Genomic DNA, 21,345 nt, shown 5'->3' with positions numbered 1-21,345 from the left:
TTATGGAATTAAGGTCGAAAGAATAAAACCCAGCAGATGTGAGAGTCACCAGGACCAGGATTGGGAACTACTGCCCTAATGCTTCCAAGCTTTTAGAATAATGCATCTTTGAATCATCTTTATTTAACTAAAAAAAAAAACTGCACACTTCTTCATGCATGCATGGAAAAAGATTTTTTAGCAGAAAAGAAATTGCCAGCAAATCATGCTTTTTGGCTGCTTAAGCTTCAGTATAAAATTCAAACTCCCGAACTGTGTTTCTATAACTTCTTGTCGGGGTGCTCACCAAAGCAGATTTGGAGATTTTTAAAGGCTGACTTTCTTATTATATTTTCATCCCACTCCATGCAGATGTTGGCTTAAGTCAATTAAACTAGAATTGTTTTTGAAATCAAGGCACCGAGCCCACTCTGTAGAAAAAGACCCCCCCACTGACTCAATCAGTAAAGGTAGGTGTTCTTTGAAGTTTAGGTTGTGGACCTGTAATTCCCCAAAGATGTGTTTGAATCTGGGCATGTGCAGCTAACCAGGCTGTCCCTGACTTGCCAGAACCCTGTAAGCTGTCATGGTTATCGGTGAGAGGTACCTTAGCCCTGCCGTGGCCCGAGGATGTGTGCGTTCTGTCCCCATCTCTCCTGTGCAAGGAGAACATCAGTATCGCCCAGCCTGGTTTGTTAAAAATAGCAAACATTCCAAACTGTTTTCTTTTCCGAAAAGCAAAACTACAGTACCTAACAAATCCGAAATTTTTAACTGAAATTAAATATACTCAGCCTAACCAAGGATAAAACAAAAAAGTTGCATCTTGTCACAGATGGCATCTTTTTTCACCCACATAAGAAACACAAATAACAAAGCACATTCACGGGAAAGATAAAAACATTTTTACAACCAAATGTGTAAGGCCAAATTTATTTTAGGAGACATGGTAAGAGTGGGGCCAATGTTTCAAAAAATGGGGAGTGATTATTGTGAATAATATTTAGCATGTATGTCTGTTTTTTTTACTTGGATTGTAAATCCACATTTTTCTCCAAAGTTAAGCACTGCATAGTCTTGTATACAGGCCAATATAAAGCTAACACAGGGACAGAACTGAAATAATTAAATTCCATGGTGTTTTGCTTGCAATATATCTTCAACAACAAAGCCATTTTTTTCTGCAGTGCTTGAACACATCAAGCACAATTCTCATGAAAGAAACAAAAAGATGCTCTACTCAACACTTTCCCAATTTGTGATTACAGTCCTATTTGTGTGCCAACTAGAACACAGCCTACAAATTGCAATGTTACAAACCAGCACTTTCATTCCTGCTTTGCAGAATAACAGCCCTTAAATTCATAGTGGAATGAGCAAAAGAGCTGCAGCCCCTCCTATACATTCACTGCTTGTGCTTCTTGCTTTTCATTACATTCTCCGTAGCAGCAAAAAAGTAATTTGCAAATGCAGCAATATTCCTATGGCACACTTACTTCACCATTGCACCTTCATAAACCCCACTGTGACTGATGCAATTACTATTGAGTGTGTGTGGGAGAGGAGCACAGTTACATTAGGGATCCATTCAACACAGTAACAGGCACTGCACAGCTTATACACTGTCAGGCCCGAAACTGTGTTATATACTGTGCAGTGCCTGACACAAGAAATATGAAAAATCAAAGACATTTTAAAAGGGAATGCATATCACAATATAATAGGCCCAGAATACATTAAAACATTAATTTATATGTACTGTATGTTTTATACTAGAAACATTGTGAAGGCCAGCTTGAAGTGACAGTTCTTTTAAGTGTTGCACAACAAGATGACTGATTAATGTCTTCTTCATATGAACATTTATCATGCAAGATAAAATATGGATTTTATTGAAATCAAATGCAGAACTCAAGCAGAATAGAGGAAAATTGTGCATTTGACTTGAAATGAATGCATACAGTAAGGTGATCTATTTTATGGAACTGTTCTAAATGTATCATAGATTAATTTCAATTTGAGTGAGAAATAACTTATTCTAAGCAATGGTTATGTGACTGATATTTTGTTTTCTCATATCAGAATGTATACCAAAGAATCTTTTACAAGATTACCTAGATTATCATTACCTACTAAGGCTGGCTTCTACGTGAACATGAAAAAGCAAAATGGGCATTAATAGCTCAGTTTACAAATAATGTTTTCTTTATGACTCACATCAAAACAGAGACAAAACAGACTTCAAATAATGAAGACAACATCAATAGACTGCAGCTCTGAAGAGAATATTGCTGATAAGTAAAGTTCTTATTGTTACTTTAAAAGGAGCTATTAAAAACACAACATGGAGTTATATGCCATTTATTTCTGTATGGTTCAAGAAAATGGTCTCTGTCAAAATAAAATACAGTCAGTGGCATCTGTGTGGCTTGATTCATTCTTATGTGCAGAGTTCATATTAATGTTTGTTCTTTGCTGAAGGTCATACAGCCCTACAGTGACTATATTAAAGAAGCCTTTAGATTCCACAGAAGGCATCTTAGTGTAGAAGGAGTGTAGAAGGAGAAATTTGGATGATCCAGACACCAACTTGGCAAAGTGTATTTCAAAGATGTATCAAATGGAGGTGCACAAAATACAGAAAATGACAGTGTCTGTGAATCAAACTGTATTGACAATTCACAATTTGCTTAAAAGCCATGACCTTTAATGCACCACCAAGACTGTATTTAATGCATAAAAATACCATCTTAGGAGAAACACCAAGGTTCACAAGACCTTCTGCTCAATTACACCACGTAATTCCACTTTTTCTGCCATCCAGCACCTATGAACACCTGCAGGTCAATTGAAGGTGGAAATCTGACTTTTTACATTTACCATACAATTTCATAATAAGAAAGGTAAGGAATAGGTACTGAAAGACCTACAGTATACTGAGTTGCTGTGTTTTAAACAATGTAAATTGATAGATCCTATAAGACACTTTCCATAATATTATCATATAGATGCTTCATTACAGTATACTTCTTAAGTGCCATTTAGACCAGTTAAATTATCCTGTGGTGGAGAAAATGTTACATCACATTGCATGGCACAACAATGATGATGTCCCACAAGAAAATGTGCTATCATGATCCACAGAGCTTACCCTGAGTGATTCTTCTTAGCAATAAAAAACCCTATCCAATACTGTTGTACAACACTGTTTTGTTTAAGTCATTTTTATCTTCATATTGTGCACAAGCATTTTTCCAAATAGCACCGATGTCAAAACTCCAGTGATCTTTCAATCTCATTGTTTTAATTTTAACTGTAATATAATTTGAGCAGCAGTCCTCCCTCTGAAAGTGGAATGCTCTGGAATTGCCTGATTTTAAAATATAATTAAAATTTAAATTTTAACAGCATCTGGGAAGAAACTCTCTCAGAGTTTCTAGTCTGCTTTATCTGAAGTTCTCAGTACTGCTACTTACAGTGTTTATTTTCATTGGACCTCAGCATTGAGTTTGTCCACATTAGAACCATACTGTCTCATTAACCATCTCCTGGCAGGAGAAACATTCAGGGTAACATTAAATTGTTTAGCTTCATTTTTAGACTCAAGTCTGGAGTAATTACATTTGCAAAGAAAGCCCAGTGACATGCAGCACCATTTATCTTTTAGGTAATAGCTGTTGGTTTAATTATAGACCTGGCTATGCAATGATTTGTATATCACTCTTGCAGAAAGGTTGAGACATCCATCCAGCTCATTTCATAAGACATGGCAAAATCACTTCATACCTCTATTACCTGAAGCTGTTTGCTTTAAGGCCAAGATGCAGAGCCCAGTATTTCTTTTAAACAAGATCTTCAAAAGGACCCGCCATTTCACAAATATTTTATACACTGTATAAGGTTTCATTTCTATCTGACCTTTCTTTCAGATAGTAAAATGGCATTTCATTGATGTGCATGCCTTTTGCCTTAGTATAATATGTTACAGTTTACTTTCTTCCGAAACAAGTAAAAAGGAAGAAGAAGATACTGTTAACTGTGAATCTAGCCTGCCCACAAATGAGCAGTAGTTTCAGTTTCTTCAAACGTTAAAAACCCTGGCACACAGTTCCATGTACTTTACATTTGCAGCCTAATTTTGTTTTGATGTGTTCCTGATTGGATACAAAATCAATTTTTTCAGAAAGTTATTACTGAGAAGTCACTTCAGGCATTGCAAGAGTTCTATGGGACTGAGCATGATATGAGACATTTAATTTACAGACAAAAACGTGATAAACACCTGCTTTCATTACAACACCATTCCTCAGCTCCCTATGAATAAGCCAAGACCCTTTTCACATTTACAGTATATGTTAAAGACAGTGTCTCTATCATTGTCACTAACATAGGGCCAATTACAAAAGTAAAATTACAAAAGACATTTGCCAATTTGCCAATTATATATCATTAGCATTTTCGGAAGTTTACTAATGTTTCAATAAATGCATTCTAGTTTAATTGCTATTTTTTCATTATCTTACCACATTTTTTACAACACAAATGAAAATCTACTTATCTGTCTGAAAAAGCAAATGCTCACATACTCAAATCGACGTGGTGTTCTCCTGTTCTTATCCTTTAGCAAATACAGTATGTTCGTACAAAGGGTTTAGAAAGTTCCAGGCCCAAGACATTTTTATTAAATCTATTAATAAAACCAGCAGCTGAAATGATCACTTCAATGTGAAATTGAACAAATCTATATTTCAACTTTCAGCTCACTTTCAAGACTATTATCTGAAGCCTACACAAAATGGATTCTATATTTTAAAATATTATTTTGCATCAAAATATTTTTATTGTAACAGAACCAGAAAATATCCTATAAGATAAATGTTAAAATGTTGTAAGGCTTCCTGCATGTTTTGTGGCATGATCGGTCAATTACTTGAAATAGAGACATAATTAGCAGAGCATAGGATTTAACAAAAATTCCCAGTACAGATATGACACAATGGCAATAACTTACACATACTGTACATTTTTTCAATCTCAGCAGCAATGCTACTACAATGAAGTTGATAGGCACAGTTAAACAAAGAAGGACACATTGGACTTGAAACCTTCAATGCAGGAAAAGTATTTTTATGGTTTTTGCCCATCTAGCTTGATTCCCCCCTGCAGAGACATTCATTTTTTGACACACTGCTAGCTCTGCAGCACCTTATTCAAGAGGTAGCACTGATTGTAGTTGTGGCTTCTCTCCCACTACAAACCTGCAGGTATCTGGCAAGTGATAGGAGTCCCTGCTTGCTGTAAAGCCAAGATGCCCTGGCTGAGTAATCGCAATCATACACCAACGGTTCCCTGCAAATTGCACATTGGTGCTTGGGGAATCCAGCTCACAGTTGGCTAGTGACATGACCCGGGCTAGAGCTAGTGACATCTTGATCACAGAGCTCACCTAGGGCTAGAGGAAGAAAGTTTGCAAATTGCATCTCTTGCATCAAATTGCTGGACGCATCTTACTGCATACTGCTTTAATCCTCTCTCTCTTTCACACACAGGACACACTTCAGAATTGTAAAGGCATGCTTAAGTTGGGTCTGGACATGACAATAGAAAGATCAGCAAAAACTCCTGGGGATGATATCTCAGCAATTCGAGAGCTGCATTCTAATCTAGGTCATATAAAACTGATAAAACTGCTCTTTCTGGTTTGTGTTCTATAGGGAAATCCCACATATTTTCCTTTTCCATAATTTTATATGTCTGAGAAATGACATACTGTACTCATTGATTACATTAGTCCCTTTCATTGGCTAGTAATTTTCCATTATTGTCCTGAACATATTGTATTTTATTGAATCCTTAATGGTAAGTATTGTAGTACTGAAATTATTTTTTATCATTTATTTTAGCCTCGTTTGGAATATTCTTTTCAATTTCTCTCTTGGTCATTCTAACATCTTTTGTAGCTTTGCTTGCAATTAATTGTACTCCTTTTTGTTGACTGAATCCTGTCATTTAACCTTTTCATTAAGAGTTAACATCTATCTTATATTTTTCCTAATAATGCCTATCCATTTCCCACTGATTTCATATATATTTTATCCCATCTCTCTTCTATTGAAAATAAAGATTCCTTCCCTTTAAAGTAAAGTTGTCTTCCTCACTCTCAATTGTTTCAAGAGACAAGAGCTACAGAAGCATTTCCTCATGTACTTGGATGCTTCATCATACTGTCTAAAAAAGCAATCATTACCCATAGCTTGCCATTTCAGTTTCTGCAGCTGACATTAATATACATTTTCAAACAAATATGTGTAAAAAGTTGAAGTCCCCCATAAAAATGACTTATTTTGCAAAAAGATACTTTATTTAATTATACAGAAATATAATTATAATCAACATCTGGATTTATTGGCATATAACAAACTCCTAACACCATAACTGCGGAATGTTTTTTACTGGTCTGACCCATAGAGATTCAGAGACTCTTGATTCCTTTAGCTCTAGTTCCTAATCCTCATTACTCTTTTTGATATATAGCGGTACACCTCCACCTCTTCAGTCTTTTCTGTCTCTCCAGAACATTGCTTTTCCACCAATGTTACATTCATCTCCATTGTTTGCTGTTATTCATGTTTCCAATAACATCACAATTGCCTGCTAATGTGGTAGTTTCTATCTCATGTCATTTGTTTTTTATACTTGTAGCATTCAGGTAGTATATAAGCAGATAATTACTTGGTCCTTTGTTTTGATTTTCCCTTCAGTTTCTTCCCCTGTCTTTGCTCCCAATGTACAGTAACCTCCTTTTAGATCTTTTTGGGTCCCTTCCCTCATCCATTCTACTGGATTTTTGTGCCAAGACATTTGGAGCATATCTTATTTAGCAGTTGTAATCCATCACATCTGTAGAGTTGACCTTTGCCATGGAAAGGTTTCCAGTGGCTGGAAAGCTGAAGCCTTATTCTGCACACTGTTTCATTATCCATGTTTTGTGTTGATGGATTTAAATTTGTAGTTGTTCTCCTTTACCCAGTTCTGGTATGATTCCAGAGAAAACCACAGATTTAGTCCTTTTCTTCAGTTTGATGCCAAGTTGCCTGAATTTGTTATAGAATGGACAGTGCACTGTTTACACCAATATTGTTTGTGCCTACTTAAATAACAACAGCTAGGTTACTGGCTGCCTTAGCTAGATGTCTGTAGTCTGTCGACTGCATGGAAGATATCAGCCATGTGAGCTCCAGAAATATGGCTGAGTGCTGTCCCTAGAGTGCCACTGCTCACATCGTCACTGGAGAATATTTGATTCCAAGAACTGGAGAAGTGAAAAGAAGTGAAAATTAATTTAGTGAAGTCATGTTGGTTGGTCTTTTTGGGATGGCTTCCTGAAATGTGTTTCATTTTACTACTTAGGTTCAGCTTCTCTCGGTTAATCTGTGTTGTTTTTCTGGGTTTTGATTACCTCCCAGGTTATGGTTAGATGCAGATTACCATTCTGACAACATTTCTAAAGTTTTAAAGTGCTGAATGTGTGGAATACCTTGTGAGAAAAAAAGTGTTTTTATTTGGAGACAAAAAACCAACAAAGGTATTGGCAAATTCATAATCTGCAGAGGCCTTATGGGTGTAATAAGATTCATTTACTAATCACCATGTTAGATGCATCCTGATAAACGTCATTCTGGAGGTGCACTCTGGAGAGAGATCTTATACAATCTGAATCAACCTTGTCTGTGACCCTTCCAAGTAAATGGAGCAATAATATCAGCTTTCTGGATGCAATCTAGGGAATGCAGTCATGGGCACATTCATCCCTGTCGTTTTCCAGATGGGAGAAAAACAGAGTTGCTGATGTGAGTGGGGTAATTCTTGCCATGGCAGGCAAAGTTACTGGTTTTGGAAGCTTTACAGTGTGATCTTCATTTGTCACCATTTCAAGAGATGCTAATGGCACCCAAAAGCAATTTCACTGCCCGTGCCATCTGGATTAAGTCCTGAAGCCGGATAGTTTATCTCCCTGTCCAACTGAGTGTCAGTGTGGCATCCCGAGACAAAGCATGCACCCTTGTAAAAAAAATTACACAAACATTCCAGTGCTACTAGTGAGTCATCACTGTTGAATGACCTTGAAACAGCCTGAAATAATTGTGCATTATGGTTCTTTCAATGCATTAAAAAACTGATTAAGATTCTGAGAAGCTAGTTAATTAAATATCATTATTCCAATATTTTCTTATATTTATACTCATTAACAATATATGCAAAGGGTTGATATAATTCAAATACAACTCAAATCACTAATTGTTAGGTCTGTCCTCTACCAGTGAGTTCCGTTGATGTCAAATGTTACTTTTTAAATTCCTTATCACATTTTATACAATAAATAATTTTACTTAATAATTTATGTTGGGGCCATGAGTTTATGACACAAAACAATGTTTTGATTCTGTATAGAAATTGAATGCCTCAGGTCATTATTTGAAAAGTGATATGATATACTCTATATGAATTATTAAATAAAGAGTGTTTGAATATTATTATATTTTTTATTACAGTTATCACTACATTTATAGAGATATAAAAATGTGGATGCTTAGTACTGTAAAATACAGTATATTAAAATATTAAAATACACACATTACTTACTACAAATATTGTTGGGGTTAAGTACAGAAGCTGGTGTACATGTTAGGCACTCTGTTATTTGTTGGATCATAAAGTACAGTCCTAATACTCAAGCTACAATTGTGTTTTTATAGGATCCAGAGAGATCCCTAAAATGGAAATTGAGGTGTTATTGACCATTAATTAGCTAGTTACTATGAGCAGAAGCTCATGGTTCCTCTAAGCAACCTTTTATTTAGTCATGCCCTCAACATTTCTTCATATAAAAGAGGGGCTCACAGTAACAGAACTTAGTTTCACAGCTCTGACACTACAATGGTCACTGCTGTCACCTTCAGCAAAGAAGGTGTTTCTTTTGCCATTTTCTATCCACAAATTAATGACTTTGTTTAGAAAAAAAGGAAAAAAAATCAAATTACTCTTACAGCAAGTGTAAAAAATGGCCCCCAATTACTGTACAAAGTTCATGAAGGTTGTTTCCAAGAAGAAACACATCATGTTCAGTGTGGAGCAAGACTTGTCCTCATGAAAAATCATCCCGTATTCCTCACTTTCTGAGGGTGTGCAAAGAACTTCTTGTTCAGTTCTTTTTCTAACATGAATCTTATTTGGAACCACATGAGAGTCCCTGGAATGTGTGAAATAGAAGTAAGAATATAGTCTTTCAAACATTTATCTCTTCAGCAAAATGTACAGCACATAAATCACTCTTTTCCCAACAGAAAAGCATTTTTTCTACTCCTGATGCTCTGTACTGCTAAAATAGATATATACTGTACACATTCTTCTGTGCGGAGTCAGACTCAATCTATGACCTATAAACAATTACTGTAGGTGATGCACTTGCAATTTTTCTGCATCATATCACAAATAAATCACTCTTTTCCCAGTAGATTATCTAGATTTTATTTACAAATCTAGACTGGTTGCTAATGGCTACCTTTTTCAAAAAGATTTGCCCCAAATTTGGTCACTACTGACAACTGTTCTTATAATGACCTTTTGGTCATACTTTTTCAAAGAGTAGATAATTACACTTTTGCATTAATGTATAACACTTGCTGGCGCAGAAGGCCCATTGGTTTCACTCTGTCTAAAAACTCTAGCCAGCTGTTTTCAAAAATCAGAAATGTTCAACTATTTGTAGCTTACGCTCTACAGGATACTTTATAAAAAGAGCAATTGCATTTATTAAACACCCCTGCAAAGTCTCAGTTTTAGTGGTAGGTGAAATGCATTTTTGTTTTCAGACACCTGTAATATCAAAAACACTTTTAGCTACTGCTTTGTGAATGTAAAGCCCTAAAAAGAGCTTCAAAGCAAGTTTTACTTTTTTAAATAATTTATTAGAAGGCGTCTAAAAAGTAATAAAAATGCAAAACATCATATAGGCTAATTAATGTGACAAACCCATCTATGATTGATGGAAACTGCTGCCACAAGTCACATTTTTCATATGGCTGCACTCCATATGCTATGGAATGTGAAGCCTTAAATACACAGGGAATGTGTGTATTAAAAAAACCCTGTATATTAATGAAAAGGGCATTTACTGGAAAAAAAAAATAGATCAAATATAACAAATTAATAATGTTGACTCACAGATCAGAAAAAGGCTGAAGTTCTTTTTGTAGCAGAGAGAAACATTGAGGAGCCACTGTAGGTTTTTTGTTAGTATTAAATAACTAAAGTGGAATGGGAATAAGAAATATGCTGAAATGTATTATCATGTCTTGTGTAATGCACACTTTGTCTATCACTCAAAGGTTACTTTTCTGAAGTAGCTCTCAAATATCATAGGTTTATGGTTTTATACCCTTAAAGCATATCTTACTGCTACACATATTACTGCTACCAATAATAATTTAGAGCACTCTCATATGAACTGTAGATATACTATACTTTTAAAAGGCTGACCACAGTAGTGTTTTCCTCTCCTGTGAAAGGCTTGGTCAGTAACAATTCAAACCTTTCACTTGTTGAGAGCTGTATCCAGTAATAAATCACTGCAGGGCTAGGCTTAAGAAGGCTACCCTGTGGAAGAGTTTGTAAGGTGTAGCCTGTTTCCCTTGTGTTGTTGCTCATGTTGAGTAGCTGGGTCATGATGTGCATGGCTGGCTGTATTAAACACTACTCTTCAGCCGAATGTCTGTCTGGATTATTAATGATCTTGTTTCAGGTTTACGCTCTGGAAGCTAATACACTGCCTGAAGGTGCCTTTTAAACTAAAACCTTTCATCAATCTAAAACTGATTTATGTGGACGTTCCTTGTTTCTGTTTGTTTCTGTTTGTGCTGCATGAGATTATGTGTCCACTGGAAAAATAAAACACTAGCAAGATTTTTTTTGCTGGTTATTCTTGTAGATACCTCAAGTACTCAGCTAATGATGTTGGTTATCATAATACTGTTATGTTGTATGCTACTTTTAAAAAGTAACTCTGAAGTGCTTAAATAATCTCTCTGAAATCAACATCTGCAAATACAATATGAACAAAAAAGTATGAAGTGTAAATTTAAATCTAAAGTCATAGGATCCGTATGCTTTCTCTTTTCATTTGGGTCAGAGATCAAAAGAATTTCAGTCACTTGTGGCTGTGAGACATCAATAAACTCTCAATCATTTGTTCCCTTCCTTCAAGTGATGTCCTCACAAGACAAGAAGAAAGAACACACTGCAATCTATTCATTCTTTTTAAAAAAAAGAAATTTGAATACCCCACATTTAAAGTCGGCAAAATCTTAAAATCATGATATACTATAATTAGAGCTGTAGCCTAGTGAATGAATGGGATGTGAAATACTGAATTTGGTACTTGTTTGTCAAACATACAATTAATGCAATAATAAAAGACAGATTGGAAGCCAAAGTGTATGAGGTTTATATGTGATGAAACCTGCAGAGGGTAGATAATAGATCTTACTGTCTTTTAGAAGACAGAAGTGATTGAAATAGTGTTGCTGTTCTTCAAAAGGTAACAAAGCACATTGAAAGAGTATAGAAAATGTAAAAGAAAATGTGATTATGATCATTTACTATGTTAAAAATGAGTTCCCGAGAAATGAATGATAAAACTGAATAACTGTAATGAATTTGGTGAGACTGAGCTCTTTAAGTGTATTTCAAAGAATATAATTTATGGGGCTAACACACAATGAGAATATAACATTCTACTGGAAATGCACAATTATTGTTACTACCATTTTCTACTAAAGTATTCTGATTCTCTTAGCATATTCAAGTTCAATATTCAATTGTTTTATCAAGCTAAATTACTACATTTCATATAACATCTGACCCTTTATAAACTGTACATACAGTGTACTTAACTAAGTCCATCTAGTGCATATGAATACAGTGCATATGAATACAGTTTATTTTAATACTAAGCTGCAATGCAATTTATTTTGATGTTAAATAAAAAAGACATGTTATAAAAGTGTCAGACAGGAAAGGGTTAAATTTCTAATTGTATTAACTGTGAATAAATTCTTAGATATAGTTAATAAGGATTTCATTAAGATGGTCTAGTGAAATGATCTAGCAGACTGTTCATCTTATTTACAGCATAACAATATTCTACACAAAACCTTTGGTGGCATGTTATACAGTATACTGTATAAAGCCTTGAACCCCTGTTTCTGGAGTAAGCAGAAAATGAACCTGTTATTTAATTATGATTTAGTAAGGAGACTCAATTTGTCTGTGCACTTTTTTTTCAGCTGTCATGCAAGCCGGAGCTGTAAGACTGTCTGTGATCGGTTTTACTGCTAAACATCATCTAAAATTAATGCCCTGAGCAAGTGTCAGAATGGAGTCATTACCATCTTGAATGTGTACACTTACAGTACAAGGAGAAAAAACAATTATGAATGCAAGCGTTCATGGGAATTTCCATGGTGGCATGCTACATTACCGAAGCAGCGTGAGGAAGAATAGTTTGGTAATTGAAATTTGCACACTAAAAAAACTCAGCTGTTTATGATAAGTTGCTTTGTCTTTAAAGGCAATAATGTTGAAAATTGACAAACATAATTGCAAATTCAAGTCATACAAAACTGAAGTACTGTATGTCACATTCTATTATGTTCATGTTTTCTATTTTCAGTGGCTATGTTTAATGAACTGAATGTATGTTTTTTTAGAGTTGCAAGGTAGTTTTCTCTCTCCTTTATAAAACTGGGAAACATTACTGTAGGATATGGAAAAACTATGTATGAGGCCATTTTCATATGTAAATACAGTCATGCAAAAGTTTAAGATAATTTACGTTTTTCTAATTCGATTAAATTATTCCAGTAAAACATTTATACTCAATATCCCTTAAAACTACTGGCGAGTATGTCCTTTCATTCAAAACCAATGGAATATTTTTAACAAATTTCATTAGAAAGTCTTGTGGAATGCTGTTCTAACCTTCTTCTAAGATGATGGAATTATTTTTTATATTTGCTTTGTCAAATAATCCTAAATACCTTCAATGTATAGGATTATCTTGCTTTAACTAGGGCCAGTTTTCTGAGAAGCCAATTAACCTACCAGTATGTAGATTACTATGGGAGGAAACCAGAGCACCCAGAAAAAACCCACCTCAACACAAAGAGAATATACCAACTCCATGTACAATAGATGACAACAGACAATACACAATAGACAAACACTCTAGGTCTGCAATTGAACCCAGGGCTGCAGTCCTGTGTGGCAGCAAAGCTAACCACAGCTCCAACATGCTGCTCATTTATAAACCATAAAGACTTAAACTGCATGGAGGATTACAATTCCAACCTTGCTACATCATTTTCCAGAAGATTTCCAACACCACCCAAGGATATGTACCCCAAAACCTTAATCTTACCTCTTCCATGCTTAACTGTTGGCTTCAAGCAAGGCTCTTTATACTGTAAGTTTCAGTTGCTAGTTGTTTCAGAAACAGAAACTTTGATTTGTGTTTCTAAAGCACCATGTTGTTTCACAGTTCCATTTCTGCATTTCTGACCATATTTCAGCCTTGTTCTCCCTCCTAAACAGAGGTTAGGTGGCATCATCATGCTCCCATAGTCAAGCAAAGAAGGAAACACAGCAGTAATGTGCAGTAGTAATAGAAGCACTTCCAATTTAAGTAAATGATAATGATAACAACCCCCCCACCCAGGTTTAATTATTTGACACTTCTTGTGTCTGCATGGAAAAAGTAGTAACATGTAATTATGGTCATTTCCACCTTAATTCAATATGAGATTTCTTTATGCTTCAGAATAAGAATCCTGACTTCCTGAAGTCAGTTTGTCAGAGCAGAATACCCAAGGTAGAACACTTTCATTACTTCTGTCATTTGTTTTTCTTCCTCTTGAGATTTGAAAATATTCTTTTTTTGTTTTGATTGAGAAGGTCAGAGGACAGCGTTTGGGATTTTATAGATTTGGGAGACTGGGGGACAGCCCAAAACTATCTTCAATCGGTAGCTTCTGAATGATTGCTTTTATAAGGAGTGAAAAGGGTGACTAAAATGGGAAATGCCTGTAATTCCTGAAGCTCTTAGTAACCTCAAAACAAGGTTAGAGAAAGGCGAAGGCCATCTACTTGAAATAATGAAGACGGACAGCTGGCAGTAGCAGTCTCTGTCCAGACCCCTAGAGACTCCTCTTGCCTGAAAAACCCTTGACATTCACCGACTACAAACAGCAGACTCTATCAATTGACACATTTGTGACAGAGGTCACAGAAGATGAGTTCCTGTCTAGTTGTGGACAACAACCAAATAAACCAGGAAGTGTCCACAAGGCTGAAGACAGACTGGTTAGTCCCTTATTAAAACTGAGAATCAAAGAATGAAAGATATACAGTGTAGTAAAATAGATCTAACGATGGAAATGTTATTTTTGATTAGTGAATGGAATTTTTAACTACAATTCAGAAGAAAGACCTCCAGCTCATTTGAGGTACAAATATGGAATTTCAGACTTCCCACCATTCTTTGCTTAGACTCCCTTAAACAGCTCCATCAATAATTGAAGTGAAATAAAAATTGCAATATTTTCTACTAAGCATGTTTCTGTTTATTACATTAAAATGCCATAATAAAGGTTTGCAGATTTAAAAATAAATGGAAAATGGAAAAGCTGCACATAGTGTTCAGGTCATAGTAGATTTAAGAAAGACAACATAATTTAGTGAACTACTAATGAGATACAAGATTTTGGTGGAGAAACAAGTTCATTAACACATACTGCACTGCAAATATACTTCTTGCACAGCAGGAAAAAAGTTACAATCTATAGTTGTATCTGTGGAAAATAACACAACATAACCATTCATTTTATATCCCATGTCTCCAAGGGAGTGATAACAAATGAAAAAAAAAATATGATGTCTTTCCTTCCTAAAAAGGTGTTAAAAAATCAGTTTCAAGTAAGCTAAAAAGTGAAAAAGGGTAAAGTATTATGAGTTGGTGAGATATAAGTACTTGATTAAGCTACACTGTTCTAACACATGGAAAATGTGTGAGCCTTATGTTTGGGATTTTGCTAAAGCTTAAAATAAAGGTCTGTAGATTATATTTCTGCCAATGCTGTAAATTGTGTGGAGGTCACACAAGCTGCACTAGTAATTTTAAAAACAGAATATAACTGGATTTTTGTCTTTCACTTACACTTTGTAATATGTTACACCTGAGTTCAGTTTTTATAACTTTTCAAGCCAGCTTGTTGTTCACAAATAGTATGTTTCTGTGTTATAGAGAAACCTTCAGAAATAATTTCTTGATGCAATACATTACTAACTCTATAAAAGAATAGTAAAGTAGCACTGGAGCTATTTTCCCCCAAGGAGAGGGGTGTACATTTAAGGTGATAAATTCAGGTTAAGGTTTATGAGCAATATACAGAGAATTCAATCACACACCTTTCAGCACGCACGTTTGACAATCCATTGAACAAAAGTCTTGTTACATTTGAGAACTAATTTTTTCTTCTATCTCGATAAAATGAAAACAAACTGCAAATTTCACTTTTTATAATTACATTTCTGATCCTTCTTTGTCTGGTTGTCCATTTTGACATTAACAGTTTTACTTCACATGAAATACAGTATTGTAACAAGCAATCATCTTTTTAAAGTTGATTGTTTTAAGACACCTTTGACACTTGCTCATTCCTTTAAGGGGCTCACCAAAGGTTTGGAGGCTTGCTCTGTTAACAATCATAACTGTAGATCAATAAATTATTTTTGTGTATTAATCCTAAAATGAAAGCAGGATAGAATCCGTAAAAGTTGCTTCTGACGTTTGGGAGGGGTTCAGGAAAAAAAAGACAATTACATCCAGACGTTGTAAATCATAATCATTACCAACATAAGCTATATATTACATCTATACATTATATATTGTCTCATGTATACATTGTCTACTCCATTTCCACCTTTTCAGCTTAGTTAACTCCTTTCTCTGAATGGGGGCCTGAGCCTCCTCATCCTATGGTCAAGGGGCTGGCCCTTATCCAAGATGGCTAAGCACATATTATACAATAAACATTCACAGAGCATCTGATTCTGGGATTCATTGCGGTTGTGTCATCATTAAAAGACCAAGAACAAGTTTTATATTGGTAACTTATATGTTTTTGTGAAAGAGGTCAAAGTACTCAAATCAACACAAAGATTTTGGATCGAAAGTGTGTTGTTTTATTTTGGCATGAACTGAATGCAATTATATAGTTTCAGAGAATATAGGTTTCTTTCAGCTCAATACGAAAGTAATGGTAGACACAAATTGCCACATACTGTAGACCTACGTATAGTATGTCGAGGCCAGTTTTTCAAGATTATTGAAGGCATTGAAATGGAGCTAACATTTATTTTCTCAAATGATGCCACAGACCATAAAAATATTTCTTTGCTACCAAACCAGAAAAATAGGTTAAATTACCACTTCTTGTCCATAGCCTTTATTGTGTTATGTTTTTTCCTCGACATATTTTTCTTTAGAGACATGACACGTGACCTGGAGCTTTGCAAAAATGTTTGGAAGTGCAAGTGTAGGGGTACATTCATATTCAAGACCTGCCTGCAATAAAACAAATTCTTCTTGCCTTGGTTACATAGAATTGCCCTAAGAGAGTCTCAGAACCCTGGGCCTCTAGTCTAATGCAGATCAGAGCCCTGCAGTGAAATTACTTATTTTGCTCAGAGGTTAGGGGCTTTCAAGGCTGAGGCAAAGATGGAGCCACTTAAAAGGAAACACAAATCCCTGCTTCGAGCTGATCCCAATCTCTGATCTCTTTCTGCTAATAAATCTCACTTGAGCAAATAAAAGATTTGGTGAGCAGAGCAGTGAAACCATTTGTATCACATGGGATGACCAAGGGCAACTGGCATTAAGTTAAAATATTCTAATAAAACCTGCAGATGCTATGCTAAAGTATTCGGTGACCCCAATACTGTAAATTTGTTTGCTATTTTCATGCCAATATTAAATGTAATCATAAAAAGCTTAAAAGGAATAAACAGAAAAGTGATAAATTAACTGAATGCAATGACATAGTTTCAGAGAATATACTGTAGGTTTACCGAGCTGTTGAGTTACAAAAGAAATGGCAGACACAAATAGCCACATTGCACTCAGAGTATGACCTAAGTATGTTGAAACTGGTCTTTTGAGATTATTGAAGGCCCATAAAAATGCTTCTAGTTTTTGTGAAATGTGAAGAAGAACATAATTTATGTCTTATTGTACTTCATTAAAGCAAAAGATGCCCGAGAACACTAAACAGGTTTCACAAGAACAAAGTAGTAAACAATCCAATTTAGGATTGTGCAGCCTATTAACATACCATATTACATAACATGTACACAGAGAGCAAGGATGATACTGCACAGCATTAGGGATTACTGCCACTATCTTAAATTGCAATGAAGATAATCTGACAGAGAGAAGTGAACCTTCTGACCCTGAACAAAAATAGAACAAGGAAAATAAAACAGAATCAGTCTGAAAGACTTTAAGTAACTAAACCCAGTTTCTAATCTCTGCTAAGCAGATGCTGAGTTGATTTTATATGTTCTGAATTACTCAGGGGAGAGATCACCCAAAAACTTTGAGCATTTTCAAATTGCTTGTGGATAAGAATAAACATGTCATTTTTTAAAATACAAGGCAAGTGAGGAGAAATATTTTTTTTTCATTCATTTTACTGCATGTTAACCACAACCACTGTAATTTAAGCATCATATGAATATTTCAGGTTCTGCAGAAATTCATTCCTACAACACGGCCAGGCTGCATAAACGCCAATTAAGCTACAGTGTTTTTGAAGGAGGCCCAGCTTCAGTGAAGTGAAAGCTTGAGTTTTGATAAGAGATCAGAAGGCTGCAGTCACAGAGAGTGTGGGAGTCCATTAGAGAGCCAGCCTAGAGAGTGGACTGAATAAGTCATACCCTCCTGGGAGGACCAAGCCACTACCGTCAAGCAAGAACCCAGAAATGTGTAGGGCTTGGATGTAATGTTTTGATAAATGTTTAAGAATGCTGAAGAAACGACTGGCTGAGATTCAGAGTCTAGACTGCTGCTCTTGGGTAAACTAATTTATAAAGCTTAATGAAAGAATGCTTAACTGTCCTATTTTCAGCCAGAATTTTAACATCTCTTCTCTTGAGTTGCTTGATGTCTTAAGAGACAAAAGCATGTAGTCACATTTTCTTATTAATAATCAGTTATTTTCCCTCTCACTTCATCTTATTAAACATTTTACATCAGGGTCTCCCCAATTGAAAAAAGCACATCATTTTACTGGATAACAATCATCTACTGTATTTCATAGCACTACATTGGTTAAAAATAAAGACGAGCAGGAAAAAGAGATGAGAGATGCTGATCATATTTTAACCCTTTCACATTGATCTAAATGTGGAATATATTGGTGTTTTCAGACAGCAAGATTTTGCTACTTCTGAATATGTTTTACATTAAAAATAAAAGGAAGACAAACATGGTTTATCACATTAATTTTGAACCTTAGACTATGGTTTCAGACAAGTGGTCTGTACATCCACATTACCCAGTTTTTGAGAAAAGACTGCTCTTTCTTTTAGTCCATCCATTGCAATTCACAGCTTAACTACTCCTGAATAGCAGCAATTCAGATTGATTGCATGCGTTTAAGATAAATGAGTCATATCCTTGCTGTCTTTGTGAATGGCTGTTGCATAAGGACCGAATGACTGCACATGTGGAAGCAGACACAATAACAATGGTATATGGCATAATAGTTATGAAATAGTTAGAAATAGTTCCATTTCAGGGTTTTGTGACTCCAGAAACCATGCCAGCCATGGCTCAAGTGGTTTATGAAATACCACAGAACTCTAAAATTGAATTGGTTATCTGCGATTATACAAGCTATAACTAATAGGCATAGACTGTGTTAGGTTCTGTGCATACATTTATTCAGCTGTTTTTTTAAACACAAAGCACAATGGGAACTTGGATAGCTACACAGAATGTGATCTGAAGACTGATTGCTACATAATCTCTCTAAAACAATTTTGTTCATTAATAAACTTTCCATCAATGAGCCACTGTATTCATTAGTGAAGTTTTCGCTAATGACAGTGTGCCATGTGCGGTCAGATCCCAGATTCGTCATATCCAAGACCTATCTCAAAGGCTCCTGTCATCATTGAAAGCCCTCATAGCACAGATAAACGATAGATATATTCAGTACACCAAAAAAGTGGGTCAACTGGAGATCTCTACAGAGCCCAGGGCTGAAGTCACCATATTCTGCATCTTACCACAAGACCGGTTACACTACTGTCACCTGGTGGATGAAAACGATCAAACAATCTGTGTTAAAGTGAGGTGTATTAAGGGGATGTAGTGAATGATTGTATTTACACTGTACGAAGGTCAGGTATTTACAAAGATCAAGTATAATCTGAATAAGACATTTAGGTATCATAAAAATGAATGTTTTCACAACAGTATAATAAGTAAAAGGCAAGATATTTTAGCTGTGGAGATGTCAGGAGTGTGGGGAATGGGGTGAGGTAAGAAGGATGAAGATGTGAATGATGATGTATTCCAGGACAATTCCGTAAACGATTTAGAGAGAGAGATTTAAAAAAAAATAGTTAATCAAAGAATACTAAAGAAACTTTCGACTTCTGATGTGTTTCTAGCATAGGAGGCTTTGAACTCCTGTAAAAACACAGATTCTAAGTCAGGATGCGGCTGGGAGAATCACATGGCGAACTGTTGTTGTGGGGAAGGCCTCTGATGCTTTGACACATTCCTGTAACATTGTAATATGCGAGAGTACTTTCTCCAAGTAATGCAAGAAATAAAACTATTGGGAAAGCATGGTGCACTTCTGAAAAGGCCTGAGGCACCTGTATGTGTGTGCTGCTGGATTTAGGTTTGCAGGTGATAGAGATCTTTGCTCATAACAGAAGATCTATGCTTCATAATATCTCATTTACAATATTTACTGTTTAAGTATGACAAATGTTGGTCACGCACTGACCTGTAAGATCAATGGGTGACCACAGCAAGATCATCGTGCCAAATTCCTTTTGGTCATTTTGTGAGAAAGAACATAAGCCTTATAGTTCATTTAGAGAATCTCTCCAATGCCATTTCACATTTAACATTTTTTGATTAACATCTCCATCTCAAATAAATATTTAGTGCATAATTAGGGTGCAATTACACATTTTCTGCTAAATATTAATTAAATGTTAAATAATGCTTGCTGACAAAGAATGTATTTAGCTGTCAATAATTAATGTAGCTCGTGTGGTACTTAGTATTCATCACATTTCCGATTAGATTACATCATTAAACTCAATTGCTTGCTGTAAACAGACAAATCCTTAATTACATTTCTAATAAACATTTCCTGTTGAGTCATCTTACAAGCAAAACTAATGGATGCAGCAAAAATCATACAGTTTCTCTATTTTGTCATAACATTCCCTTTTAACTTTAAATTTGACTGCCAATTTTAGGACTTCAGGAGTGCTTTTGTGCAGAAAATGTGCTTATATGGATGGAGACAAAGGACAAAACAGAAAATTGGCTTGTATTTTGAAATGACCCCATCCCTTCAAAACAATCCAAGCACAAAGATCCTGTCTTCATACCGCGTGCGTTGTTTGTCCTTGCCAGTTGGGCATCAATGAATGTGATTACTTTCTCCGGTTTTCACTCAGGTCATTTCTGTAGACATACTGTATTTCTTAGCTCTTTTAAGTCAAAGACAATGCAGTTTTAAAGTTTGTTTTTGTGTGAAACACAAGTAGATTAATGTTGAAAGCCTCTGTTTTGTATTCAATTCATTTTTTGAATGCTTAGTTGGCTTCTTTCTTATCTTTTAATTCAAAAGGTATTGCTTTAGTTCAGGCACACAGTGCCAGTGTTTAAAATAAACTACTTGAGATGCCACTCTATCTAAAATACATTTAAATCCATTATTACTTGGTATTAATACATGACTATTAAACGTACTGCACATACAAAAAGGTTATGATGAAGTTTCAAGAATATACTATATTTTTATATAATTTGAACTGCATAATTGTGAGGAAAATTTAAATTAAAGATACTCTTCAGTAAATCAACTTTACATATAATTTTAAGTTAATGGCAATTCATAGTATTGGTTATAAGTACTGGTTATAAGTCTCTACAGTATAGTACAGCTAGCCTCTCACAGCACTCAACAATGATAGATTACCCTGCATTGGAGCTCC

General features: G+C 35.3%; 1 protein-coding gene across 1 annotated transcript in view; it reads right to left on the bottom strand.

Annotated features, from left to right (window-relative positions):
- LOC107075678 (uncharacterized) overlaps window positions 1-21,345 on the bottom strand; it is a 686,550-nt gene that overhangs the window by 64,264 nt on the left and 600,941 nt on the right. The gene's annotated exons all lie outside the window — the stretch shown is intronic.

Source organism: Lepisosteus oculatus, chromosome 23 (genome assembly GCF_040954835.1).
Source record: "Lepisosteus oculatus isolate fLepOcu1 chromosome 23, fLepOcu1.hap2, whole genome shotgun sequence".
Classification (NCBI taxonomy): domain Eukaryota; kingdom Metazoa; phylum Chordata; class Actinopteri; order Semionotiformes; family Lepisosteidae; genus Lepisosteus; species Lepisosteus oculatus.
Note: the sequence above shows the minus strand (reverse complement) of the source record. Positions and strands in the feature narration are given on the sequence as shown.